At 49.5% G+C, this 6,416-nt stretch overlaps 1 non-coding gene across 1 annotated transcript; it reads left to right on the top strand.

Moving 5' to 3' along the window:
* The first annotated feature begins 1,357 nt into the window (after nt 1-1,357).
* On the top strand, nt 1,358-1,494 carry LOC119824116. Its single transcript, XR_005287050.1, has one exon. It is a non-coding gene; the product is annotated as a small nucleolar RNA SNORA29 (small nucleolar RNA).
* The last annotated feature ends 4,922 nt before the right edge of the window (nt 1,495-6,416 follow it).

The raw sequence follows: 6,416 nt of genomic DNA, 5'->3' as shown, positions 1-6,416 counted from the left end.
CGCAGCCAGTTCTGTCCCCACCCTCTTTCTGGGATCCCTGATTCTACAGGTATAGATGGACTGTTACCCAAAACCTGTCTGTGAGTTCATAAACGGACTCCCCACGTGCCTAGATCCCGGGAGGATGACAAGCACCATTTTCACTTCCCGGAGGATGTTTCCAGACCTGGTCACAGGTGGCCCACATTCCCTCACTCTTAAAATGGATAGACCTCAACTAGATGTACCTCTCCTCCCCTGTATGCTGGAGTCACACATTCCTTGCCCAGAATTCCTTGCCCTCCCCTGCTGCCCAGGGATCAGGGACAGCCTGGCTGCAAACAAGCAAGCCCTGCAACTTACCCCCCACTTTCTGCAATCCAGTAGAATGGCTTCTACTTTACCTGAGAACCTGAACTCATGCTGTCTTCCTACCTATGGCATTGGAGCTTGAGCTATCCTCACTCAGAACCCATGCCATGCTGCTGTCCTTCTGTCTGTCCATGGCATTAATAACTCTTATAATAAACTTCTTATACAAAGGGAAAACCTGCTTCAGTGTAACCCTCTGACCTCAGACCTTTCTGAGCCTACACTGGTCACCTCTCCCACCCCCACCTCCCATTGGATTCCCTGCAGCCCCTTCCTTGCCTGTTCTGGGTTGGGAGCATACAGGGTAGGGCTGCTGTCTCTGCAATGCTGATGTAACAGGCCTGGCAAGAATGAGGATATACTAAGGAGACCCCGTTCCCCTCCCTTTGGAAATCAGACTATAGACCCCCCAATTGAAGCGCCCCAAGAATCTCTTGTCGGGAAAAGAAAAGGGCTCATGTCTATGCCAGATAGAGGGTAAACTTTTCCCCTGGAAAGAGATCTGTAATTTGTTGGACCAGCTTGTAGGAGAATGGAGCCGAGATGAAGGTGAGGCAGTGGTGGCTGCTTTACAGCTTGACTGGGAAGGCCGAGCTCTCTCTGTCTCTCTTTCAATGTGTCAGCACTGAATACATCTCTTTGCCCGTCTTTTCACTATTAAGTTGACTCTTTAAGTTGGTCTATTGAGAGTGGGTGGCTGAACTTGACTTGTTGGGACTGCCAGAGGCACAGGCTGTGAGTCTAGAGTCCACAGCAGTGGGAAGAAGTCCAGCTAGGGCCTGCACTCGTTCAGGCTGCTGGGTCCCCTGTCTGGTGGTTGAGGTGGTTCATCATCTGGGGCCGCAGCTGGGCCTAACCTCAGCATGTTGTTATAGATACATAATACAACACATTGGGGTCTGGGGGACATTGCTGGGATTTCTAGGTGCTTTAGTTTTTCTGTCAAGGAAAAAGGACCTGGACCAAGGACGGACATATGGATAATGGGAGAAGAAGAGACCATTGTTTTCCCATTTGACTACCGCATTTTCTCCTAATAGATTTTAGTGGCTGTGCTTATGGAGTAGATGAAAAGTGCTGTGATTTGAAGAGGGAGGGCTTTTCGGTGTCATCCCCCTATGTGAAATGGCTGAACAAAAGAAAAAAGAAAAGAGAAAAAGAAAAAAGAGAAGAGGCCATTTATTAAGAAAGATGACATTTCCAAGGAAGGACGTGGGCTGAAGTTTGGGAAAAGGTCAAAGGCTCAATGATGAATCTCTACAAACAGGCAACAGTTTCGTAAGTCAGTATGGTGGGCCTTTGCGTCATTCACTTAGTGAGGACTTCTCCCTCCCAACCTTGTTAGTCAGCAGCCCTAGGTCAGCCTGTTCTTCCTTCCTCTCAGTCATTGGTGTCTTTTATATGCTGATTTTGACCTCACTTCTACCCTTCTCTTCTCTGTTGTAGCCTCTCCTTGAGAGTGGGGGTGGGAGGTGGGAGATGGAGGGAAGGAGTGAGGGTGTGGGGTCCAGGGGTGGGAAGTAAAGGGTGGGTGGTGTGGGCGTGGAGTGGGAAGTGGGGTGTGTGATGAAGCGTGGGCTGGTTTTGACTTCCCAGCCTCTCAGGGGTTCCCATAGAACCAGGTGTCATTTGGTGGCTCCTCAGTTTCACTGCCCTGTTTCAGTTCCCTGTGGTCGAAAGCCTGATGGAGACCCCTCTTTCTCCGTGGTGTTCACAGATAAAGTAGATTCACTTATCTGGCACATAGTCCAAGCTCCTAGAGCAAGCCAGACCCCTGCTAGCCACTGAGAACACATACCAAAAGGAAGACCCTACCATCCAAGCAGAACCTTGGTCCTTGCAGCCTTAATGAGCTAGGATCGCCCACCTGTACTCAACAAGTCAGTTAAAGAAATGAATAATGGTGAAAAGCTGAGCAAAGAGATTTATTCACTGGGACCACATTGGGAAGAGGAACAAATAAAGGGACCCAGTGACCACACCCAAAATCCATCTTCCAGGTGCAGGCCTGGGGTTTAGGTCAGAATAGAAGGTAAGAGTGTGCATAGCTAAGCACTCCTGGTCAAGATATGGCGTTGTCTGTCACCACAGTGTCTGCGTCATTCTGTCCTGCCCCGTGGCCTGACAGAACTGTGTGGGATCTTGCCTAGGGAAGAACGGGATTCCTTTTTCCTGTAGCAGGATACCAGGCTTTGCTCCAGCAGCATGCAAGTCAGGGGACATCTTAATTCTTTAGAGATCATTCTCACATCGGTCTGGTGGCCAGAGACAGAGCCACAGATGTCTCCAAAAGCCTCCTCTCTTGAGCAACAGGCTTAGGAAGCTGAGGAAAATCAGAGGGCAAAGCCCAGCAGCCCCATGAAGTGGCCCTGGCCTCAGAATGTTCTTGACACCTCTAGGTCTTAAAGCTTTGTTTGGACTGCACCAGCACCAGAATCATAATACAGGGTCTGCTTGGAGATTTTAGCACCTGCTCTTGATCCCTGCTGGTTTAGCAGTCCTGAGCTGGAGGAATCTTGAAAGGTAGGGTAGGGATTCTCCTTAAGACACCTGCCTGGCACCTCCAGACAGGCTGGGGCAAGCCTGCAGGACCATCTTTCGTTCATTATTACTCTCTCCCAGTCTAAGCCGCTCCTTCCCTTCGTTTCTCCTTCTCTCACTTTCTCCATCTGTTAGGCTCTGCTCCCTCCCTCCCCCATTTCCTTTCCCCTCCCTCCCTCTTTCTCCTCCCTTTCCTCTTTCTCCCTCTCCCTTGATTCCTCCTTCCTCTTCCCACCCTCCCCTTCTCTCTGTTATTTCTTTCCTCTCCTTCCTCCTTTTCTGTCCTCCCTCCCCCTCTCCCTCCCCAACTCTCTTCCCCTCTCCCTTTCTTCCCTCCTCTTCCCCCTTCCTTCTCTTCTCTCCCTTTCTGCCTCCTTTCCTCTTTTCTCTCTCTCCACTCTTCCTCCTCCCTCCCTCTTTGTTCCTTCCTTTCCTCCTCTCCTTATTCCTCCCCAGTTCCCCTCTCCCATTTTCCTTCCTGTTTCCCCTTCTCCATTCTTCTCTCCACTTACTTCTCCCTCCCCTTCCTTTTTCTGCCCTTTCTTCCTCACTCTTCCATTTCCTGTCCCTTTCTTCCTCCTTCCCAGCTTCTTTCTTCCCATCCCTGTCTCAATGATCCTTCTTTTTCCCTTCCTGTCCCTCTCTCCCTTTCTGCCTCTCCCCCTTCTCTCTCTGTAGCCTCCTCTCTCCCCTCTTTATTTCTTTCTTCTGCCCCACGTCTTGCCCTATTCTTCCATCTTTCCCATTTCCTGTGCCTCTCTTTGCATACATCCATTCTTCCAACACACACTTAACATTCACCTGCAGGGGTGCAAGGCAGGGAACGTGTCTTATTAGACCAGATTTGGCCCTGACTGACAGCCAGTGTCACTGCCACAGTGCTCAGGCCACAGAAGCAGCTAGCCCCTAGTCCCTTGGCTTCCTGCCAGGAAGGCAGAGACTCTAGACCCTCCATCACCTGCCAGGATGGACAGGGGTTCTGGGAAAGCTGGGGCTTAGGGTGGTGGGTTGTAGTGACAGTCAGATCATCACCCCAACTCCCAGGTAGGCAGAAGCCCCAGGTCACTCACATCTGCTGTAGCAGCCCGCAGGGCCCAGGGTCGGTACCCAACAAAGTGACCTGATGGAGGACTCTCATTGGCTAATAAAGAAACTGCCTTGGCTTTTTGATAGGGCAGGATTTAGATAGGTGGAGTAGACAGAACAGAATCCTGGGAAAAAGGAAGTGAGGCAGATGGCTCAAGCAGTAGGCACGCCTCTCCTCTCCAAGACGGATGCAGGTTAAGATCTCTCCTGGTAAGCCACCCCTCGTGGTGCTACACAGATTATTAGAAACGGGGTAAGCAAGATGTAAGAAGTTATCCAGTAAGAGGCTAGAGCTAATGGGCCAGACAGTGTTTAAATGAATACAGTTTGTGTGTTGTTATTTCGGGGCATAAGCTAGCCAAGCGGCCGGGAGCAGGGCGGCGGGAACGCGGCCCACAGCTCCTTACTACAGTGATCAAGTATCAGAGCTAATTTTGTGTGACATATCTGTCCCTAATAAAATAATGGGTTTCAATTTGAGTCAAATCATAGAATTCTAAAAGGAGACAACTGTATGCAGATGCTGGTGCCCAGCCATTTCAAAGGCAAACGTGGATTGCAGGAGGAGGTGAGTTTCTTCTCTATATATACCCCAGGACAAGCACTAGCTTGGTTCAGTGCTCACGCTGTATTTCCATAAACCCCAGCAGTGGCAATGGTGGCAGGGCAGAGGCACAGCTCCACACTGTGGCTCCCAGCAGCCTGAGGTATTCCCTCAGTCATATAGGGACTCCAGCTCACATGAAAGCGGATCGTCGGCTTCAGTGTAGGAAAGAATTTCAGAATGAGCCAAATACAGGCATGGAGTTTATTAAGAGATATTCCAGCATGGGGTTTAGAATGAGGGTTAAAGGGAGGACTCGTGCTTGGGAAGAACAGAAGGCACACCCCAGAGCATCAGTATTGAAGGCACACCCCAGAGCATGGGTATTGGCGTCTCAAAAGAGAGCCATGTTTTCTTGTCTTTACAATAGCCACACATAGGATTTAGTTGCTTTGAAGGTATCATCTTTAAAAGGTTGCCAAGGAACCTGGATGAGACGACAGGATGGTTCATGACCTGAACCTGGCAGTCTTACAATGGATGCGGTACGACTCATAGACCACAAGGTTACAGGTAGAGTTAAAAGTCTTATGTGAGATTCCCCGAAAATGTCGGAGAGACAAATGAGATGCTATCAGAGATTGTGTACGTTCAAGCCTTAAGCCTGGTTTGTTACTATTTTAATTTAAAATATCTATATATAAAAGGAATATTATCTGTATGTCAGTGTGGGGAAGGAGTAAGCCAGGTGTCTTGCAGAGAAACACATGCAGTAACTCAGGAAGGATATTTCTTTTTGCAAGAAGGGTACGCCAGAATTGAAGCTGGGCTAGTGAGCATGCAGGCTTCAAGATGGCCTCCGTCCTTGATCCCTAATCCAGGTGGTAACTGTGTTTCTTCCCTTGGGTGGGGCTTGCACCCTACAATCTGATTCAATGATCTGATGCGCATGAAAGGAAAGAACGTGCTAGAACTCAGGAAACATCTAAGGTTTGGGAAACCCCTATTCAGGGACTGTCGGTTCCTGTACCGCTCCCTACCGTCGGAATGAAACAATGGTGTGAGCATCAGCAACCTTCCCAGCAAAGGCTGTTGACAGTGCTGGGGTCCCTGCTTCCTAGATACAGAGGGCTTTACTGAGACTCAGCATCCAGGATCTCCTTTTCCCTCCCCATCGTTTTCCTGCCCTGCCTCAACGGGGCGGCAGAGCCATCACCACGGCAGAGGGTGAGAGAAAGAAGAGCATCCCCAGGCCCCTTCTGGGTGGTCCAGTGACACCCCAAAGGTTGCTTTTCTCCTACTCTCAGCAGCCAGACACTCCTCGGATTACACTGGCATTTGGGGCTTGGGATCTGGCCACATATTTGAATTTTTTCCTCTTCATTTGCACAGAAACCCGAGCAGCTTCTGTAGCCTGATTGCACCATTAATCATTGTGTGACTGCTTCTGCAAGCCCAGGGAAAACTGCCCTTCCTCCTTCTTCCTCGTTGTGGTTTTATTTGGTGTTTCCCCTCTATGATTTCCAATATGGTTTCCCTCCCCTCCCCTCCCCTTCTTTTTCCTGGCCTCCTCTCCCATTCCCATTACCCGTAGGAATAGGACTTCCTGTCTCCATTCTCCTGAACGAGCCAGCATGGGGTTAATCAATTTGTATCTCTTAGTGGCCCAAGAGATAAGGCTGGCAGACATAGTCATGTCCACGACACACACACACACACACACACACACACACACACACACACGCTTCTTTGTTCCTTCCTAAGAACTGGTTTGGCCACAGAAAAAATGCTAATTAATTAGGGTGAGACACAATCATCAGGAAAAAAAATCACAGGGTAGAGATCAATGGTTTTATAGAAGTCAGAACTGTGCGGTTTGTTCCCTTCTTTGCCT

This window comes from Arvicola amphibius, chromosome 9 (genome assembly GCF_903992535.2).
Source record: "Arvicola amphibius chromosome 9, mArvAmp1.2, whole genome shotgun sequence".
Classification (NCBI taxonomy): Eukaryota; Metazoa; Chordata; class Mammalia; order Rodentia; family Cricetidae; genus Arvicola; species Arvicola amphibius.
The sequence above is the reverse complement of the archived record's forward strand: the minus strand, read 5'-3'. Positions and strand labels throughout refer to the sequence as shown.